We start from the raw sequence: 21,731 nt of genomic DNA, 5'->3' as shown, positions 1-21,731 counted from the left end.
ACGCTCTCGACTCAAGGGATGTCTCAAAGCACAAGGCTAAACTGGGTGTCCCTAAAGGGACACAAAAAAACTGGGATGTGGCAGGATGTGTGTCCTTAATGTGCCAGAAGATGGGGCTCCCACGGAGGGCTGTCGCCAGGCAACAAACAGATCCGAGGGACTGGAGGGGTGGCCGAGGGACTTCCCCTTGGGTGGACAGGCTGGCAGAGGCCCGGGTCCCTGGGAAGGGTTTCTTGAAGATAGCACAATGCTTCTGGCACTGGAGCTCTCTGTGGGGACCCCAGAAATGTCTTCACAGCTGCATTAGGGCCAGCGGTCTCCTCTGCTGTCCTCGGTCCTAGAAATCTGGGGTGGTGACACATTGGAGGTTGGAGGTGGTGACACGTTGGAGATTTCTCTTTGAGTTGGAATTATAGGCAAAAACTTGGCTTTATTTAGACGGCACGCTTTGTTTGGGGCCACGAGGTCTGATGTAAGTTGTGTGACGATAAAGCCGTCCCTCACCGCCCCCCCAACATAAGCCACATCTTGGATCTGTCAATGACAAACCCAAAGAACATGGGAACATTCTGCTGACTGACCCTCTTCCCCCCTCTGCAGAATTCCCCATTTCCACATCAAAGAAATTATGCCTATTGGATCCTGCCAGGGCCTCATTCTTCCCACTTAGGGATTGTTATTATTTGATTGATTGCCTCCTTTATTCACTCAACAAACATTGTAGGAAGTCTCAGGCTTAAGGCAGCAGAGGACAGAAAGAAGCTTGCATCTGGCAGCTGCCCTCGAGGACTTCCAGTATTTGCTCCATGTGTGTCCTGAAATAGTTAGGGCCCAAACACAACTTTTTTTTTTTTTTTTAACCTAAGTGCTTTTAAAGACTTCTTTGAAATGTGGGACAATTATGCAAGCAGGGGGAAAAAAAGTATCTAGAGCAAATATTTAACTTTGCCTTTGGTGTGTTGAAGTCAGTGGCCCATGCAAATCTCTCAGGCGTGTTCTGTAAGATTGATTTTTTAAAAAGTATGTCTACCTTAATACCTTATAAATATATAAAAATAAAAATGCATTTATAGAATCTCTCTGTTTTTTCCTGGGGAGACACGGAGTGGGTTTTGGAAAATGGAAGCGTGTTCTACATCCCAGCCAGGAGGGTGGTGTTTGTCCCCCCCTCCCCCCATCCTGTCCCCACAACTCACACTGCAGATCTTGGAAAGGAATTGCTTTCCCTTCTTCCAGAACATGGCAAAACGCAGACCACCGAAACCTCCATAGCGGTGTAACTAGCAATGAATTAGTAGAGGCTTGAAAAGTTATTAGCCAATGGCTCCTACCAGGTTGGGAGGAGTAAATCCACGATCACAGCCGGGAGCTGGGACCAGGGCTCATGACAACCTCCCAGCTCTGGGTTTTGGCAAACCTGGCGATCCCCAAGCCCTAGATAGTAACAGGGTTCCTGGGCGTCCCCGGAGGCTGCCTTCGCCTCCCGGATTCATCTGAGCGGTGGGCTTTTACTCCCCTACCCCCCCACCCCGAATCCCTCCCTGGCTGGGAGGGCGGTGGGCCCAGGTGGAAGGTGGCCTGGGAGGCAGATGGCGGCGGCGTCGCCCAGGCACAAAGTTTTCCTGGGCTCTGCAAACGCGGTGCCGCGCCGTCGGCCTCTGTATATCTGAATCCTTTTAACATAAAACACGCCGGGGCGGGAGGCGGCGGCGTTCGGGGTAATCGCGCCGCGCGGACCGGGCTGTACAAAATTAAAGGACTTTCTGGTCCGCGGGCTTGCTCGGGGAAGGGGGGCGGCGAGCCACGCAGCCCGGGGCGGGGCGGCGCGCGGAGGCGGCCCCGGGCGCCCGCCGTCTCCCGGGGTTGCCACAACAGACCCCGCGCGCCGCGCCCGAGTCGTCGCCGGGGCCCGAGCGGCCGGGGCAGGTGCGGAGGCGCGGGGCACCCCGGCGCGGGAGGGGTCTGGGGCGGGCCGCGCACGCGGGTCCCGGGCCGCGCGCGCCCTTTGGCGGCGAGGCGGCCCCTCCCCCACGCTCTTCGGCCCCAGCCGCCCGCGCCGGGCCGAGGGGAGGGACCGCCTAGCAGCCCCGCGAGGAGCCCCCCGCCCGGGCCGCAGCGCGGGGCGGGGCCGCGGCGCCCCCCACCCCACCCCCGACACCTGAGCGGCCGCGGCTCCAGCTGCTCCCGCGCTCCGGCCGGCTTGGGCGCGGCGCCGCTCGAGTCCCCGCGGCGGAGCCAGGTGCGCGCGGACGTCGGCCCTCCCCGGGGGCTCCCACCCCGCCTGACTCCCGAGCGGCCGCGCGGGCAAGGTAAGGCGGCGGCGGGGGGCACGGGGAGCCGCGGGCGCGGGGCAGGGGTGGCCCGAACGACAGTGGGTGGCCCCCGGGCGCCCGACCCTGTCCACCCGCTGCCTTTTGGGTGCGTCTGGATTACAGGAGCACCAACGACCGGGTAAGCGCAGTACTGAACCCGTCGGAGCCGGGGTGGGGGTGCGGGGTGGGGGGTTGAGAAGAGGGTTCCGCGCGTCCGCGTGGGGGTCGCTTCTCTGTGAGGACACCTCCCCGGCTTCCTTTGCAATAGGGGCCGGTTTAAAAGGCTCTGGAAGAGGCGTGGGCGCAGAGCGCAGGAGCGCCGTTTTTGTCCTCCTGCCGCACGAACCCCTCACCCATAGCGCGTCCCGCGCCTGCCGCTGGGGCAACGCGGACCTACCTGCACCGCTTGCCCGGGGTCTGGTTGCCCTCGGTCGCCACCCGCCGGCCTGGGGACTTGGGTCTGCAGGCTTGGGAAGGAGCGGGCTCGGGGCCGCCAGGGGGCGCGCGGGGGGCGGGAACCCAAGCCGCGGTCGCAGGGTCCCCAGAGACCCTGCAGCGGTCACCCAGCCTCGAGCCAGCTCACAGAGCCCCCATGCAGGTGCGCGCGGCTGGAGCAGCCGGCTCCGGTAGGCCGGAGCCCGCGCACTCGGCGCAGGCCCGGGGGGTCGCGGGTCGGGCCCCCGGGTCCCGGGGGTCGCGCAGTGCCGGCGCCTGATGCCGGGCCTCTGTCCGCTGCGCGCCCCGGCAGGCGTTGAGTGGGTGGGGGGGCCGGGCTAGTGCAGGTGAGGGGCCCCAGCGGCCCGTCGCCACCGCCCGTGAATTATGCAGGAGGCTGGCACCGGCGCGCTCGAGTTGCTCAAGTTTCCCTGGCAACTTTCGCCCGGGCGTCCCTCCTCCCCGCGGCCGGCAGCTCCGCCCGCACAGCCCGCGGCCCAGGCGCCCCCGCAGGGCTGCCGGGGAGCGAGGCGCGCCTGGAGACACCGACCGCTCACTCGCCACCGGAGCTGGGGCTGCTGGACTGCGCAAGCAGGTGCGACCCCCGTGGAGGACCTCGCCCGGGATCGGAGGGTGCGGGGATCGGGGTGGCCCTCGCCGCCCGGGGTCGAAGGGGGCGGCTCCGCGGTTCGGAGGGCGCGGGGGCCGGGGTGGACCCTCCCTTCCGGGTTCGGAGAGCGTAGGGGCCTGGGTGGACCTCGCCGCCCGGGTTCGGAGGGTGCGCGGGTTCCACCGCTCGGCGCGGGATTCGAGGGCGGGCACGCCGGCGAGTTTGTGTTTCCGTGGGGCTGGGGGCGCCCAAGGGGGGCTCGGCCGATGCTCTTGGCCGTGGAGTTCGTGGAGGAGCTTTTAAAGCGACCCTGAGCCGCTGGAAGGAAGGGCCTGGGCCGCTTAGGTCGCGGTGCTTGGGGGCCTGGTGGGCCCGCAGCTGTGGGCACGGCCCCGGGGAGTCCCCAGAGGCCTTCCAGAAACGAAGTGTCTTCCGCCTGCGGGTTGGAGGTAGTAAACTGGATGGTTTGTGACCTCTTTTTTGTTCGAAACTCAAGTTGGAATTAATGAGGTCAGCCCTCTAATTAAATTAAGCTCCAAGAATTAGAGAGGTAATTTCGGAAGCCCTCGGTTGGGGGCGGCGCTTTGATCGCTCGCTGGGACTCGCCCCGCGACCCTGCTGCCGGCGCCTCCGGGAGGGGCTGTCTCCCCTGGATTCAGCCTCGACCCAGGTGTCCTGGGAGGATCTGCTGGATCTGGGGGTTTCGGCGTGTCCAGAAACCCCCCCGGGGTGGGGGCGGCTGCGTTTGAGAGCTCAGTTTTGACACCGATCCGTTCCCACTGGGGGTCCTACGGTCATGGGGCGGGGAGTCGAGGTGGCCTTGCTGGGGGCTGTTTATGAGCCCTCCAGGCGCTCGTATCCTTAAGGAGGCCCTAGGGAGACCCTTGTCTGAATAGGAATTAGTGGTTGGGTGTAAGTCTTGGGAAGTTGGTGCCCTCGTCCTGCTGAGGAATTTCTGGTTTTCCAAGAAGGAGGAATTGGGTGGAAAGCCAGGGGCTCCTTTGGGCTCGCAAGGAACGAGCCCCAACTGTTGAAGTATCAACGGGCGTGCTGGAACCAGGAGATTTTGCTTATAAAGGCAGCCCCCAGCGGGCGGGGTGCCTGCGCAGGGCGGCTTTGAGCAAATCCCTTCACGTTGGGGAAGGGGGCGGGGATCTTCCCGCCTACCCTGCACCGGTGTAATTTGCTCGAGAAAGCCCTTTTCACATTCAGGAGAGTTTCCCAGGGGCTTGGGTTCACTTCTTTAGCCGGCTCTAGGGCTTGTGTGCAGGGGCCCCCCAGCTGACTTGCAGGGCCCCATCCGGAGGGAGCCCTGGCCATCCAGGGTCAAGGGTCAGATGCGAGGCTGGCCGCCAGCAGGAGCTAAAGCCGCCGTCAGATAGCATCGCAGTTTATTCCATCTGTGGTGGGGGATTAAGTTGGAAGAAAAAGCTTGACACTAAGAAAAGCATGAAAGAGTCCACCGGTATGCAGGAAAATCCTAGAAAAAATGGATTTTTTTAAGATTTATTTATTTATTTATTTGACAGACAGATCATAAGTAGGCAGAGAGGCAGGCAGAGAGAGGAGGAAGCAGGCTCCCTGCCAGGCAGAGAGCCTGACTCGGAGCTCGATCCCAGGACCCTGAGATCATGACCTGAGCTGAAGGCAGAGGCTTTAACCCACCGAGCCACCCAGGCGCCCCAAGGAAAAACAGATTTTTATAGAAAAGTAATTCTTTAGTGTCGTTATTCCTGAGTCTGTCGGAGCCCTGATTTATAGAGTTCTGGTGTCCTTGTCATCTCGGGTGAGGAAGGGGGCTTTCCAAGGGGGGGCAGTTTTGGGAGTTGGGTTGCTAAGGAGGCCAAGACCTGCCTCCTGCTCCAAAGGAAGATTGGGGGTGAAGCCGCTCCCCTCCCCCCACCCCCGTATCCTAGCCCCGTGACCCCTGAACTCTCATTTCTTGGGAACTCCCCGCTCCTGCTGTGTAAGCTGCTGGCCCAGCCCCACCGGAGGCTGAGAAACCGTCCCCGGGAGCCCGTGGCAGGGAGGAGTGTGGCCGGAAAAGCCCCAGGGAGATGGTCCCCGATAGCCTCCCCTGAAGCCTCCAATTGTCCTGACTCCCGGGGGGCAGGGGCGGGGGTAAGGGGGAAGGACGGGGACATTTATGATCTTTCCTCAAAGTGATCTACAGGCCTGCCGAATTCTCTGCTTTGACCAGGGAGGTGGGGAGGAAAGCCCCAAACCAAATCCAGTTAAAACATCTCTGGAATCCCCAGCCCTTCCCCCACGTGCTTCTTGAAGGAGGATGGGCCAATTGGGTGAAGGGCGTGGGGGTTTGTGACTCTTGTGACCCAGGGCACCTGACCCTGCAGCCCAGGAAGGGGCCTGCTGTTCTCCGACAGCCTGAGGTGATCTGGGGTCTATCAGATTGTCTCCGTGGGTCGCATCGGAGGGCCTGCCCTGAGCACAAGGCCCAGAGCTGGGCACAGGGGCTGCCCCCCACCCCCACCCGCCACCACAGGGAACTTCCAGGCCAGCAGGGGAAGGGAAGGGACGGACCAGGTCATGCACAGGGGGACGGGGGTTGTGACAGAGGTGACCTTTGGGTGCTATAGGGTGCAGAGAGGGACCCCAGCCCGATCTGGGGGAGGAAGGGGATGAGGGATATAGAAACACCTGTGGGAGGTCTGGATCGGCTGATCATTTTGATGAAGTTCTAGAACCTAGGTGAGGTTCGGTGGGCTGAGATCCGGAGCCGATGACCAAGAAAGAATTCTTGAGACATCTTTGGTGCAAAGTGGTGGTTTACTGAAGCCCGGGGACGGGACCCGCGGGCAGGAAGCTGCGGCCCTGGTTGTGGGGGCGGCAGGTTGTGCACCCTGCCCTTGGGGGAAGGTGAGGGGAAGGGGGGTTTCAACGGAGCTTTCATATGCTAAAGAGGGCCTCCACGGTGCGGGATACCGGAGGCCTTGCGGCTTGATCAGTGTTGTCTTTTGGCCAGCCACTCGCGTTTCTGCTATCAAGTGTCTTTGTTAGTGAGATTTGGGTTTTGAAGAAATTTAACTTTATTTAGGGCTTGAGGAACTGAGTTATTTGCCTCTGGAAATTGTGCTATTGATAAGGTAACTTCTTTGTTTGTAGATCTCTAGGACATTTGTAAACCAAGGAAGACTAGGAGTGTGATTTCTGCAAGTTAACTATTCGTTTCTGGCTTATGGCAGTCAGGGGTGCCTGAGGAATGCCACACACATTACCGAGGGGAGCGGGTGGAGAGGGGGTGCACGGTGCCAGCTTCTGCTTTGTCCTCAGCCGGCCTCCTGCTCCCTCATCAGTTTCTTCGCCTGCACTGCACTGGGACCTCGGCCGAAATGGTCTCGTTCTTGTCCCAAAGGTAGGGAAACCCTAAGTGCCAGCAACCACAGTGGGGAACAGCCGTTGTGTCTTGCTATCGATGACCTCAGTCAGACCTCAGAGAGCTCCCAAGAGAGAGCTGTGCCGTCTTCTCCTTTCATAGACCCTGAACCCCAAGCTCAGAGGAGGGACGCCTGGCCCCAGACCACACAGCTAAGGAGTGGGGCAGCAGGGACTGCGAGCCCAGGCTTCGGTCCCCCCGCCCTGCCCCATGCCCGCCACATGGGCAAGCAAGCGGATGACCCAGTGGGAAAATTCACCCGGTTAGACAATTACTCTTCTCGTAACTGCTTGCGGAAGAGAGCTACAGTCGGAGAATGAAAACTGGAGTTTCTGCTCAGACTTCTTGATGTGATAGGCCCTTTTATTTTCCTTGGAAGCAGATTCAAGGACTGTTTTGGAGTGACTGTGGGATGTGACTGTCACTGCCTCACGTCAGTCTTCGGGGGATGAGTTAGCATCTGCTATGAGCCTTCCTACCCCCTCAAGGGGTTTCCAGTCTTAATGGGGGAAGGGGGAGGTGAGCCCCGTACTGGGGCAGATCTGAGCCCCTGCGCAGAGCTCCGGATCGGGACCCTGGGTGTGCAGCCGAGACCCGTGTCTCTTTCTGGGAATCAGAGCCCATCAAAGCCCGTGGGGCTGCTGGGAGCTTGCGTTCAGCCGCAGCGGAGAGCAGAGCTGCCGGTGATTGGCTGCCAGATGTCAGTGCAGGGAGGGGGTGGGACTGCGCCTGGTGACCGCCGGGGACAGTGTTGGAAAATTGTCCTTGTGGGGTTTGCCAAGGACTCTCAGGGTGGCTCGGTGAGGTGGCGTTGAATGAGGCCATGAACTCCCGGTGTGAAAATTGCAGATTTCAGATGCTGGACCTTGGGGCGGGGGCTCCTGGCTGACTCCCTGGAAATTCCAGCTGAGGTCAGAGAGGCAGGTTCAGAGTCCCCCGCCCCCGTCCCCCCAAGAGGGTCCGCACCGTCAGGAGTCCCGGGAGCACACTTTGAGCAGTGCTGCAGGTTTTGGCGGCCCGGTGGTTGGCAAGCCCTGAGCTGGTGGCTGAGGAGACTCCGCTGGAGACATTCATTAGGCGGCTAATTATTGCAGACCTGCAAAGGCCCTGGGGCAGCAGTGGGGTTGGGGGGTGGGGGAAGACGGACACATTTTTTCAAAGAGTTTTTTTTTTTGGCCTCTCAGTTCCCTGAAAGCATTGTTTCTGTGTCCCTGTCTGTGTTTCCTGTGCCATTCTGTGTGAAAAATCTGAACGTTCCACAAGTTCCGCAGAGCTGAGCGGATCTGGACTCTCGCCCTAGACGCCCTCACGCCCACCACTGATTCTGGCCTCACCCGTCCAACGAGGCTTCTCACGCGTTCTGAAGTCAACATCTAAAATTATCCTTCATAGGTTTCAATATTTGAGAGGCTGGACAACCTCATCTGGGAGGTAAATACTGGCCCTTCGGAAGTAACTGGGCCAGCTGGGGCTGTGTCCTCTGCTGTCGGAAGCTCCGGGGACGGGGCAGCCTCCTTGCCTTGGCAAACAGGTGGAGAAGCTCCCGGGACCCCTCATGGTCCCTGTGCCTTCTTGAAGGTCTGCCTCGACTGCCCCCAAGAGAGTTATCCTAACGGAATAGATTTTCATGCCGCTCGGTGTTTCACTCATCGACCTGGCATGTTTCTGTGCAAGAGAAAGGTACACACATTGGCTTTCAAAAAATTTTCCTGGGACCTCAAGTCACTAAGTGTCCCGCCAAATCGGGTGTGGATCGAGAAAGCCGTAAGCTCAAACACTGTAATGTCCCCCTGGCGTGCTCGTCTGCGCCGGCCAGCCGTGTGTGTTTCCATTAGAGACTCGGTTGAGCCACTCCTGTGTTTGCTGTGGGGAGCCCTTCCCCCGCCGCTCCCTCCCCCCACTCCCGGGGGTTTGCAGGGGACCGAAGGTGGCAGGGGCTGCTGGGGAAGGGGGACCCCGAGGCCTTTGTGCCCTGAGCAGCATCTGGAGACGGGTTCCGTTCAGACTGGCCCCTTGCGGTGGGTCTACTTTGGGGGAGGGGGGGCGAGAAATGGGCTATATATTGCCCCACCTTCGGGGTTCCTGCTGGCGGGTCCCATCCTGGGGACGGTGGGGACACCGAGGTGGCCGTAGGGACAAATGACGCCTGCTGCCTGAATGCTGCAAGTTCTGCACACTGGGTGCCCTGCTCCAGAGTGTCCCTCCTTGGGGTTCTGGCCTCTTGCTCCCTGGGTTGAGAAATCCCGAAACCGCACCCAGATTCCTGGGTGGGGCGGGGAGGGCAGGGTCTGGACGGAGGGGCAGGTGCTTTCCGAGCTCGCACACAGAAGGGCGGGATGCAGCTGCCAGGTGGGTCCCGGAGGGCCTGGGCCCAGGGTAAGGGTCCCACATCCTGAGCAGAGCTGAAGGCCAGCCTGGGACCCTGGGGAGCAGGAATGCCCTGTGGGGGCAGAGCGGCCTCCGATGCTGTCTCACCTGCATCCCTAAGAACACAGCACGGCTGCCACCGCTGTGGCTGCCACCCCCGCCCCAGTCTTTCTCCTTCCTGATTTTCGTGGTGCTCTGTGCTCCCTCCGCAGGGGGCCTGGCCGGCAGCACGCACTTGCCTCTGCTTCCAGCAGGGCCCCAGGCAGACCGAGCCCCGGGAGAGGACCCAGGTCTCGGTGTCCCGAAGGGGCTTCGGATGTAGAGTCATGGTGGCGGGGGTGGTTGTTGAAAAGGTCGCGTTGGCTGGACAGCATCACCTGTGCGGAACCGGCCAGCCCCGGTGGCTCCAGACTCTCCCTCCTGCACGCAGGGTCAGCACCACGAAGCCCCGAGCCGGTCAGGCCCTGCCCTATTCTTTCTTGGCCTCACTCTGAGGTTTTCAGACGTGGCTGGGCCGGCCCACAGGCTGCTCTCAGGCCTGGCCTCAGGGATCGGTCGGGTTCCCAGCAGAGTGACCCGCCGGGCTTTCTGGGCCAAGTCTGGCAGGACTCATGCTGGACGGCTGCTCTTCTGTCTTCTCCGTCTGCCTGCGTCTTTGGGTGGCGGGGGATGGACGTGCATTCGGACCACGTTAAGGGGGTATATTGTGGGGACACCAGGGTCCGCGCTGGACCCTCTGTTTCTTTGTTGGGGGGCCACTTGCGTGGTAAACATGAAAGCATTGTCAGTAGTGAGCGTGTGGGGTTCCTTGGTCCCTAAGTGCGTTCCAGATGCAGATGCCCTGGGGAACGGGCCCTCGGGACATCACCCCCAAACTCCAGGGCAGGTGCCCGAGGCCCAGGGCATTTACCTAACAGCTGAAGGTCATGCGGCTGCTCGCTCTGCCACACAGAATTGCACCTGCCCCTGCCTTCCCCACGGGCTGAGGGTGCAGAGAGGTTCTCAAACTTTTGGTCTAAGGACCACTCTACCCTCTCTAGGGACCCAGAGAGCTTTCGGTTCGCGCGCATCGTCTCTTCCGGTACGTGTCCTATTAGAAACTTAAGTAAAAATATTTAAATAGTCATGCCTTTAAAAATGGTGACGACAAACCATACATGTGCATGTCAATAACGTTCTTACGGAGAACAGCTGTTTTCCAGAACGAGAACAACTTCCGTGAGAACCATGGCATGACTTACATTTTTGCAAAGTCCCTTTAGAGTGTGGCCTCGCAGAAGACGTCTGGGTTCCTGGGCCTGCCTCAGCACTGAGCCTGAAGCCACGGCCCTCGCGTGCAGCTCCTGAAACCCCCCACACGTGGGAGGGCCGTGAGCGGGAAGATGCTGTGTCTCAGTGTTGCTGGGAGGACGGTTTGACTTCACAGAGGCCTGAAAGAGCTCTGGGGAACCCCCAGGGTTCCCTGGGCCACACTGAGGACACCCAGAAGAGGCCTGGGACCAGCACTTGGACCGGGAGTGAGTTTGAAAGCTGGTGTTGCCTGGTCATCGGGGGGGATGTTTCCAGCAACACCTGTCCTTCTTCTTGTCGTTTAGGATGCATCTGTGCAGTTTCGTTGGGGGCTGCAGGGGGTCCTCGGGAGGGGGGGGGTCCCCGCAGAGTTTAGGGCTGTGGGATCCAGGCTCAAGGGAAGCAGGCAGCTGGCTCGGTCCACCACCGGGGTCTGATGGGGGCAGGGTCCTTTGCTATGAAAGGTGTACCTGGTTGAAAGTGTCTGAGGTCACCAAAAGCTCATCTCTGTGGGGATGGCAGCTGGGGACCCAAGTGGCTCCTTTGGTGACACTGGTCAGGCCAGAAGGCTGTTTTTGGATCCCCATGAGGGTGTCCTTGTGTGCAAGGAAAGAGCCTCTGGGAGGAGGTAGCGTGGAGGCCACAGACATGCCCCCCACCGTGTGACCTCCCGGGCGGCAGATGGGGAGCACGGGGAACAGACAGGGAGCTCGGAGAGCAGACCAGGAGCACACGGCCAACCAGGCATCCTGCTGTCTGCCATCCCAGCCTGCTGGCTTGGTCCTCAGTCCACCCAGGCCTTAGCCAGGGCAGGGGCCACGGCAGCCCCGACGGGTGTTTTGGGTTTTGGGGTGAAGATTGTCCCTGGGACCTTGAAGGAGCAGCTCCTGTCACCCCCTGTGTGGGCGGGGCAGCTGGCCCTGGCCTGGCCTCTCCCTTTCCCGTGCTCCCTCTGGGGCCCTCGCTAGAGGAGGAGCCAGAGGGCTGCCTGAGCCCCGGGGATCACCCCATCTGCTGTCCTGTGGACCAGCTGCTCAGGTTTTCAGGGGAGGCCCGGGGTGGGGGGGAGGGGCAAGTGCTCCCTCCGGGCATTGGGGGGTAGAGGTGCTTTCTCTGGGCCCCAGGGAGGGTCCAGCACTTCGGGCATTGGGGGGTAGAGGTGCTTTCTCTGGGCCCCAGGGAGGGTCCAGCACTTCGGGCATTGGGGGGTAGAGGTGCTTTCTCTGGGCCCCAGGGAGGGTCCAGCACTTCGCTTCCCTGCTAACCTCTAGGTTGTCTCTGGCAGAGTGTGGTGAGGGCAGCAAACGCAGCTTTTAAAAGGAGCTGACACCCTGTGCAGGCAGGGTCCCGCGTCTGTCTGCCCCTGCCCTGCCCCCCTCCTCCCAAGCTTGGAGAGATGTTTGTCACTCCTTGCGGAAGGGACCGTCGGAGTTCCCTGCCCGTATTTATGCCATTGGAGGAGGCGGAATTGGGGACTGGGCCCTGGGGTTAAAGGTGGTTTAAGTTCTGGTTTCAGTTTTTGGTTCGTTCCCATTTAAACCCTAATGGCCCTTGGCCAGGCTGTGTTGTCTTTGCAAACTTCAGTAGCTGCTTTACACTGTGGGTAACAGGTAGACTTTCTCTGCTGAACTCGTCATGGTGTCGGAACATCTCTAGACCGGCGTCTCTGGCTCATGCCCTCCCCGCGGGGGTGGGGGTGGGAGGCCCTGGGAGGAGACCGTCCCTCAGGATGGCTGATGATGAGTGTTGTGGGGTATTGGTTCTTGTGTAGCATGAATGCGCAAGGCCCCCAGGCCAAGGGCCGAGGTTGTCACACCTGTGGTTCCTCCCCCGCCCCCGCCCAGCCTTGGGGAGAGTCGCGGTTCCCCACGCTCCAGCGGGAGGGCCGCCGTCTGGAGAGGATGTGTTGCTGACCCTCAGCAGGACTCTTGCCTGCGCCCTCCGTGGGAAGAGGTCCCAGGGCTGGTGGAGGCACTGGAGGGTAGGAGACCCCATGCAGAAGTGGACAAATGTCCCCACCTTGGTTCTCTCTCCTGCACCGAGGCCGAAACTCATGATTTTGTGAGTTGGTTTCCATGCACGTCACCCTCCTCCCTCCCCTGGAAGAAAGTCCAGGACACCCCTTGTCTGTCCTGTGTGTCCGTGTGTCCTAGGGGCACGCGCGGCTGATGAATGCACCGTGCCAGGCACTGTCCTCGACTTGTTTAAGAAAGTAAAGTGTGGGGGAGCTTGGGTGGCTCAGTTGGTTAAAGATCTGACTCTAGACTTTGGTTCGAGATCAAGTCCCATGTGGGGCCCTGCGCTCCGCACAGAGAAGCACAGGGAGATTTCTCTCCCTCTGCCTCTGCCCCTCTCCCGGCTCTCATCTCCCTCTGCCTCTGCCCCTCTCCCGGCTCTCACTGCCTCTGCCTCTGCCCCTCTCCCTGCTCTCACTGCCTCTCCATCTCTCTCTCAAAGAAATAAATTAATGAAATCTTAAAGAGAACAGTATTTTTATCCAGCTACAATAAATACGTCTTACGGACCGCCCTTCTAAAGTAGGCACTTCCGTGGCCCGTGGTCTTCGGTGTGTGTGTGGGGGGCGCGGGGCAGCCCCGATCAGTACGCGGACTTCGAGAACGCTTTCCTCATCCCGCCTCCTTGCAGAGCTCAGTCCCGTTCATCTTCGCTCCCCGCTTCCCACGCGCGTTCCCCGGCCCCGGCAGCCACTCACCCCCTTTCTGCCCCCGTGGACTTTCGCAGCCTGGACATCTCACAGACACGAAATCCCGCAGTGTCCGTCTTTGGTGACTGCGCCGTTCCCTCAGCACGCTCTTGCCAGGGTCCATCTGTGGTCTGTGTCCTGACACGTAGTGTCACCCCGTTGCCTCCCACGGCAGAACGATGCTCTGTCGTATGGGTCCGTCCCACTGTGGTCATCCCTGCCGCTGTGGACGGACGTATCGGTTTTTCTGCTTTCCGGGTTTTTCGAATCAGCATGAGTTTTCATGTGGGCGTATGTGTTCATGGATCTTGGGTGTCTACCCCAAAGTGGGAGTGCCGGGTCACGGGGTGACCTGGTATTCTACCTTCTGAGGACCTGCCAGACTGTTTCCCACGGTGGGTGGGCCAGAAGATGCACCTTCTGGGGTTCCCCTTCCCACACCTCACCAGTTCGTGCTGTTATCTGTCTCCTCCAGTGTGGTAATCCTGGAGGGGGTGAGGTGGCATCTCCCTGTTGGTGTAATTTGCATTTCTGCCCTGACAAATGTTCTGAGCACCTTCTCATAGGCTTGTCGGCCATTTGTATACCTCGCTTGGCAAAAGGTCTTTTCAGATCTTTTGCTCACTTTTGTTTTTTTGGGGGGGGGGCTCCTTTTATTATTTAGTTCTGATAATTCTTTAGGTACAAATTTCTTATCTGATGGAGAGTATGATGATAATTTGTCCCGTTCTCTGGGTTGTTTTCTTTGTTTTGTTGATAGTGTTCTTAAAGGATGGAAATTTTACATTTTGACAGAAAGCATCTGTTCTTTGTTACTTATTGTTTTAGTGTCACATCTAAGAAGGATTTGCCTAACCTGAGGTCCTGATGATTTATGCCTGTGTTTTCTCCTAACAGTTTTATGCTACTAATGCTTATATTTAGGTGTATGATGCATTTTGCCTTTTTAAAAAAAGGATTTTATTTATTTGAGAGAGACAGAGAGGGTGAGAGAGAACACGAGCAGGGTGAGGGGCAGAGGGAGAAGCAGACTCCCCGCTGAGCAGGGAGCCCGATGCGGGGCTCAATCCCAGGACTCTGAGATCATGACCTGAGCCGAAGGCAGACGCTTAACTGACTAAGCTACCCAGGCACCCCTGAAATTATTTTCTTAATTTCATTTTCAAATAGTTCCATTATTAGTGTGGAGATATACAATTCATTTTTTATATATTGATCATATATTCTATAATCTTGCTGGTCATGTTTGTTCTAATTTTTTAATGGATTCTTTAGGATTTTCTACATACAAGATTATGCCATCTACAAATAGCAAAAACTTTATTTCTTTCTCTCTAACCTGGGTGCTTTTCTTTCAGTGCTTTTCTTTCATTGTGGTGCTTAATTGCCTCACCTGGAAACTCCATCCAGCGCAATGTTGAGTACAAGTGGCGAGAAAGGACATCAGTATCTTGCTCCTGGTCTGAGGGGGAAGCATCTAGTCTTTCAACATTACTTATGACATCAGCTGTAGGTGTCTTGGAGATGCTGAAGATCAGGTTGGGGAAAGTCACTTGTGTTGTTAGTTTGTTGAGCATTTTATCGCGAAGCAGGGCTGGATTTTGCCGACTGCTTTTTCTACATCTGCTGAGGTGCTCCGCTCCCTTTTGCCCCTTATTCTGTTAATATGGGGAGTTGCATTAATTGAGTTTTGGATGTCATACCAATTTTGGATTCTTGGGATCAGTCCCACTTAGTCATGACTTATAATGCTTTTCATCTACTTCTGGACTCAGTTTGCTAGTATTTTGTTCAATGTTCTGCATTCATATGCATGAGAGAGATTGATCTGTAGCATTCTTCTGATGGTGTTATGGTAATATTGGCCTCATAAAATGAACTGGAAAGTGCTCTCTTCTACTTTTTGGGAATGTTTGTGATAAACTGGTATTTAATCCTTCCTTAAAGGTTTGGTAGAATTAACCAGTAAAGCCATCAGGGCCTGGTGCTTTCTCTCTCTCTCTCTCTCTGTGTGTGTGTGTGTGTGTGTGTGTGTGTGTGTGTGTGTGTGTATGTCTTTAATTCAGTCTTTGCTTGTTATAGGTATGTTTCTTCCTAAGTCACATTTGCTACTTTGTGTCTCCCTGGAATCTGTCCATTTCTGTGTGCTGTTGTCCACAGGGTTGCCTTAACCTCCTTTTTGTTTCTGTGCGGTTGGTGGAAATGGTCTCCTAATTTCTGAGTCTGACAATTTGACTACTTCCCCCCTTTTTTCTCCTTTATCCGTCTAGCTGAAAGTTTACCAGTTTCATCAACTTCTCAAAGAACCTGACTGTGGCTTCGTTGGTTTTCTCTTCTCTTACTTTCATTTCACCCTTTTATTCCTTCCTCTGTTGCTCGTTTTAGTTCATTGTTCCTTGTCCAGTTTCATCATCATGGACATGAGCTCTTTGCTCTTTTGATTACAGATATTTACAACTGAAAATCTTCTAAGGACTGTTTTTGCTCTATCTCTTAAGTTCTGCTATATTTTGTTTTCTTTGTCCACACATTTCAGATATTTTCTAGTTTCTTTCTTTTATTTTTTCCTTCTTAGTATTTTCCAGTTTCCCTGGGATGTCTCTGACCCATTGGTCATTTAGACGTGTGTTGTTCAATTTCCACACATTTGTACATTTCTAAATTTTTTCTTCTCTTATGGACTTGTAATTTCAGTCTGTTTTGGCTGGAGAATGTCCTTTGTGTGACTTCAGTCCTTTTTACATTCATGGAGGCTTTTTTGATGGCTTAACATACGGTCCATCCTCAAGAATGTTCCACATGCACTTGAGAAGAATATGTGTTCTGCTGTCCTGGGGTGAAGTATCCTGCAGGGGTCTGTTTGGTTGCCCTAGACCCTCAGCATCCAACAGTAAGTCAGAGACACACATATTCCTGCCTGGAGGGCCAGCATTCGAGCCAGGGGAAACAAACACTGAGTGAGGGAGATGATACAGGAACCCCTGTGCTGTCCAGGAGAGAAGGAGTGCTTGCTTCCGGGGACCTGGTGGGAGGGGCGGTTGCACTTTTCAGTAGGGTGGTCAGGGTGGGCCTCCTGGAGGAGGTGGCCCCCTGAGAAAAGACTTGAGGGACATGAAGGAAGCAGCACCTGATAAGTAAGGAATTTAATGGAAATTGCTGTGAAAACACTATTTTGCACTTCATACTTTAAATTGTGATAAAATATGCATAACACAAAATTTGCCATCTTAACCATTTTTTAAGCTGTGCCGTTCAGTGGTTTTAAGCACATTTACATTGTTGTGCAATTCCACCCCTGCATCTGTCTCCAGAACTTTCCATCTTCCCAAACTGAAACTCTGTCGCGGGAGTTAAACATTAACTCCCTTCCTCCAGCCCCAGCGGCCCCCATGGTGCTGTCTGTTTCTGAGAGTCTGACTCCTCTAGGGACCTCGTGTGAGTGGAATCCTGCGACATTTGTCCTCGTGTCTGGCTTATTTTGCTCAGCATTGTGTCCTCCAGGTCCATGCGTGTTGTGGCGGGTGTCAGAACGTCCTTCCTTTTTGAGGCTGAGTGATAGCCCACGGGGTGGACGGATCGTGTCCTGTGTGTCTGCTTCTCTGTGGACGGACACACAGGTGCCGTGAGCATGGTGTGCGAGTTCCAGTTCAAGTCCCTGCTTTCAAAAAGCACGTTTTACTCAGGGAAATACAACTCAAAACTGCAGTGAGATGCCCCCTCACACCGGTCGGAATAGGGAGCATGAGCAAGTCGGGAAACGACAGGTGCTGACGAGGATGCGGAGAAAGGGGAGCCGTCCTGCACTGCTGGTGGGAACGCAAGCTGGGCAACCACTCTGGAGAACAGCATGGAGGTTCCTCAGAAAGTTGAAAATAGAGCTGCCCTACGGCCCAGCAATCATGCTACTGGGTATTTACCCTAAAGATACAAATGTGTTGATCTGAAGGGGCACGTGCACCTGGATGTTTACAGTAGCGATGGCCTCCACAGATAAACTATGGAGAGAGCCCAAATGTCCATTGACAGGTGAACAGATAAAGAAGATGTGGTCTATATTATGCAATGGAATATTACACAGCCATCAAAAGAATGAAATCTTCCCATTTACAACAACGTGGATGGAACTAGAGGGTGTTATGGTCAGTGAAATAAGTCAATCAGAGAAAGAAAATTATCATGTGATCTCACTGACAAGTGGAATTTAAGAAACAAAACAGAGGGCCACAGGGGAAGGGAGGGGAAAATAAAGTGAGACGAAATCAGAGAGAGAGAGAGAGACAAACCCTAAGAGACTCTTAATCACAGGGAACAAACTGAGGACTGCTGCTGGGGGCTGGGGTGGCTGGGGACGGGCATGAAGGAGGACACGTGATGTCACAGGCAGGGCGTGTGATGTGGAACTGATGAATCCCTGAGCTCTGCCTCTGAAACTAGTCATACACCGTATGTCAACTAAGTGAATTTAAATAAAAAGTACTTTAAAAAGACACGTTTTAGGGACGCCTGGGTGGCTCAGTTGGTTAAGCCGCTGCCTTCGGCTCAGGTCAAGATCCCAGCGTCCTGGGATCGAGTCCCACATCGGGCTCCTTGCTTGGCGGGGAGCCCGCTTCTCCCTCTGCCTGCCACTCTGTCTGCCTGTGCTCGCTCTCTCTCCCTCTCTCTCTGACAAATAAATAAATAAAATCTTAAAAAAAAAAAAAGACACGTTTTAAAGCAAAGACCGACGCAAGGCCCACCTGGTCTTGGGATTTCAAAACTGAGACCGTCCTGCCCACTTGCTTTACCTAGCGGAAAGGAGGTCTGGGGACCAAGCAGGGGTGACCCCCGTCGGTCAGAGAAATGGTGGCCTCTGACTCCTCTCCTGGCCAGTGTTCTCATCCCCCAGGAGGACAGGCGCTTCTTCCTGGGAACCTGGTGCCTCACCTGGTGCCTCACCTGTGCGGGTTCAGCCCAGGTTTAGGGCTGGACCGAGGGCGGGATGTTTCCCGCAGACCGGAGCGCGTTACCTAACCGGGTGCTTTCTGACCTATTGCCTCACGACCCGAGACGTGGGCCGGCTGAGCAGTGTGCTGTTTGTCCGTCTGATGAGCTGCCGACGTCTGGGCATGTTTGCTGGTCCAGAGGGACCCAGGGTGGCCCGGGCAGGGGGAAGGGGGGTGGGGGACGGCAGGCGGGCGAGGGCACGCCTGCTCCCCAGAAGCCCTGCCTCAGTGGCACGGTGATTCGTCACTACTAACGGCTACTCATAGGTCCCGTCTCCTCCTGAGCTCTCAGTGCGTGCATTTTTGCTGCTGTGTGATATTCCACGGAACGCCAGACGAGTCCGAGGCTGTTTTCTCTTTCTCTTTCAGCCCGTGCTGCAGGGACGGGCTCATCCAGGGCAGCTCTCCCAGGGTCTGCGGCCTGGGGGACGGGGGTCCCGCTTTCACGGATATCCCCCCGGCTTGCTCTCCAAGGGGCTGGGCCACGCTGCGGTCCCACCCTCGTGGCGTGAGAGCCTCGGTCCTCCCGGAGGTCACGGCCAGCTGCCGGGCTGGACCTGATGGGCGGGGCTGGGCTTTCCATCCGTTTGCCTTTCCTTGGATCCACCGAGTCCTTGTCCCGAATTTCCCGAGTTCCGGTTCCTTCACGTTGGGTCGTTTGTCTGCTTTTTGCTAATATGTGGACACCCGTTGCATAGACTGGACACACCCTCCGTCCGGCCTGGCCTGCATGTTCCCTCAGTGCAGACGGCGTTACCCTTGGGTGTGGTCCGAGGCCCTCTCCTTTCTCCGTGCGTTCTCCCCTCCAGCCCCTCCCCGCCTCCTGCGATCTCTTCTACCATCAGCACGTTTTGCTTTTCATTTGTTTTTCTTGTTTTGATCCCCTCCGTGTCTTTCCCCAGGTGTGATCTGCCCCAGCCCGTGACGGCGTTGTCCCCCACCCCTTGTCATGGGTGCCGGTCCCAAGATTGTTTGGAGACTGGTTTCAGGCTCCCCCTTCTCTCCTGCTGGTGTCCTGACCCCGGCTCTAAGTTGCGCGCTGTGTTCACAGTTGCCTTAAGAGCAGCGTGATCCTTGGTGGTATGCCCGCCTTCAGAACCCGTAGCCACGTTGCAAAGTACTCATTTTGTGGTCAAGAGAAGGGCGCCGCTGTGACGAGGGCCGGCCACTCTCGTCCCGGGGTCCTGGGCAGCGTGCGGAGGAGTGCACCTGCTGTGCAGTCCGTGTGGGGTGCTGTCTGATCTTCAGCGTCTGGGACTCATGTGTTCCCTGACGAGGGGACCCAGGCTCACCCCCAGCAGTCCCGTCTCTAACTGTGCCACGGAGTGTGGCAGCCACTAGCCTAGCACTTGAAACATGGCCAGTGCCACACATGGAAATCATAACATTTCGCGTGTATGGGCTTAAACAAAATATGTTATGAATGTTGATTTCAACAGTTTCTTTCACTTTGATTTTAGAAACGTGGCCACCCTTTAAAGTGACATCTGGGGCCCGAGTTACACGGCTGTTGGACAGCGGTGGTTTGTAGCATTCCTTAATGGGGGTGAAATGGCTTCCTTGCTTCTTGTCCCCTGCCCGCCAGGCCCCCCTGCCTCCGTGGGGCCCCCAGCCCCCCGTCTGGTTCTCAGGTAGAGCCCCCTTTCCTGCAGACGACTTTCCTGTGGTTTAGCAGCCAAGAGTCTTCAGTGGAGGCGAGAGGGGGGGCGTGAGAACCTCCGTCCCCGCAGCCTCCACCCCAGAGCGTGGCTCAGCGCTGCTCCCAGCCCCGAGAGGGCAGGGGGTCCGGAAAGTTGGTGCCCAGAGGCTCGGAAGGCTGGGCAGTGCTGGGCCTCAGGAAAGCCCAGAGCCCCGGCCGGCATCCTAATGGATCTCACGCCGGACCCCAGGCCCCCGCAGCGCGGCGGCTTGCCCCCCGACTGAAACCGTTTCGGGGCTTTTACTCTCCTAAAGAATTAGGTTCTTACCCAAGTCCGGGAATAGTGGTAGTTGCATTTAACACTCGTGGCCGGCCCGAGAATTCCAGGTAGCTTTCTGCCCTGCACTGGGGCGCCCATGCTGGGGTGTCCTCGCTGCCCTGCGGCCATCGGGACGGGTGGCCGCCTGAACTCCCCGGCTGCGTGGTCCGTGGCCTGGGGAGGGGTTCGTGCTTTCCCTGGAGAAAGGAAATGCCTCCGAGCTAACGGGCCACCTGGACGGACACGTGGCGGTCCACCTCTTAAGGCAAAAATGATCCTTTACAAGGCTTACCTCGTGACATCCTAATAAATAAAGTCTCGTTAAGCATTTTCTATGAACAGTGCCATCCCGTTGAATAAACTCTGTGTTTGTAGCTGCTTCAGTAATCAGTTCATTTTATTTCTCGCTGTGCATTATGTCCCCAAGCCTTATTAACCGTATACGTGGACATTTGTGCCTCTGGACCCCCTTCCCCCACTTTGCTAACCGCCCACCCCCTGCCCCTGGCAACCACCAGGCTGCTATCTGGGTCTGTGAGTTAGGTTTGGTGTTTTGTTTAGATCTCTCAGGTGAGCTAGATGAGTTTCCTGACCCGAGACTAGACAAAGCAACACCCACCTAGTTAGGACCGATTCGTTTGAGGGCTGTGTCGGTACCTAAGCTTTGCTGTATAACCAGCCCCTATAAGCCCTGGGGTAAAACCGTTTGAAGGCCGGATGGTAAATATTTGACACTTGCACGTCGTGGAGTCTCTCTCCCACTTTGCCTTTGTAACACAAAAGCAGTCCGAGGCAGTAGGTATGCAAATGCGCATGACTGTGCTCCAATAAAACTTTATTTACAAAAACAAGCTGTGGGCCAGGCGGTCATTTGTTGGCCCCTGATTTATCTCACGAGTCTGCAAGTTGGTCATTTGAGCAGGGCTCAGCTGGACCGTTCCTGGGATCTGCCAAGTCCACCGGCGGTCAGGCCTCCCTCCGTGTCTGGGGGCCGACTGGCTGTTGGTCTCCTTCAGCAGCCTAGCCCCGCTGGATCTCCCGTTGGCCGCGGGGTTCCCCAGGGCAGCGGGAGAGGCCAGGAGCCGAGCCCTCCCCGCGACACATTTCTGTGGTGCTTTGCTCTTGCTGACTTGCCAAAGCGAGCGGAATGACCAAGCCCCGGGTGCCTGGGAGAGGACTTTGCAGGATGGAAGGTCGAGGGAGGAGGAGCGGGTTAGCCGGGAGGGAACCCCGGTGCGGGTCTGTGAGCCTGCGAGGTCCCTCCCAGCCGCTCCTTTGTCCCTGCGCTCGGATCACAGAAGGCTCCCCTGCACCCCGCAGCGTTGCCAGGTCGGTTTCCGGCTTTGACTGGTCACGGGGCAGGTGCGATTAATATTTCACCGTGGCTCCTGAGCAGTTTTACACGGTAACCGTGAGTAAGCCGACGTGACCACCCTGTCATCTGGTGAGGGCTGGAGGCGCGGGAGATTCTAGAACGCTTTGTGAACGCGCTGGAGGCGTGTGTGGTCTCGGGCCCACGGCCACCCTCGTGCTCCGTCCTGCTCTCCCAACAAGGGATTTCCCTCGGAGGGAGACGAGGAGGCAGGGCAGGAGGAGGCAGAAGGGACGTTCAGGGGCCCTCACTCCGGTCCTGGCTGCGACCCCGGCCTTGGTTTGCTTATCAGAGGAGCCGGCAATCC

At 57.1% G+C, this 21,731-nt stretch overlaps 1 protein-coding gene across 1 annotated transcript in view; it reads left to right on the top strand.

Moving 5' to 3' along the window:
• The first annotated feature begins 1,871 nt into the window (after window positions 1-1,871).
• The window catches only part of SHANK2 (SH3 and multiple ankyrin repeat domains 2), a 463,356-nt gene continuing 443,496 nt past the window's right edge, over window positions 1,872-21,731 (top strand). Inside the window, exon 1 of the mRNA XM_047692580.1 lies at window positions 1,872-1,926. The gene's annotated coding sequence lies outside the window, so the exon portion shown is untranslated. The remainder of the gene's footprint in view (window positions 1,927-21,731) is intronic.

Source organism: Lutra lutra, chromosome 10 (genome assembly GCF_902655055.1).
Source record: "Lutra lutra chromosome 10, mLutLut1.2, whole genome shotgun sequence".
Taxonomy (NCBI): domain Eukaryota; kingdom Metazoa; phylum Chordata; class Mammalia; order Carnivora; family Mustelidae; genus Lutra; species Lutra lutra.
The sequence above is the reverse complement of the archived record's forward strand: the minus strand, read 5'-3'. Positions and strand labels throughout refer to the sequence as shown.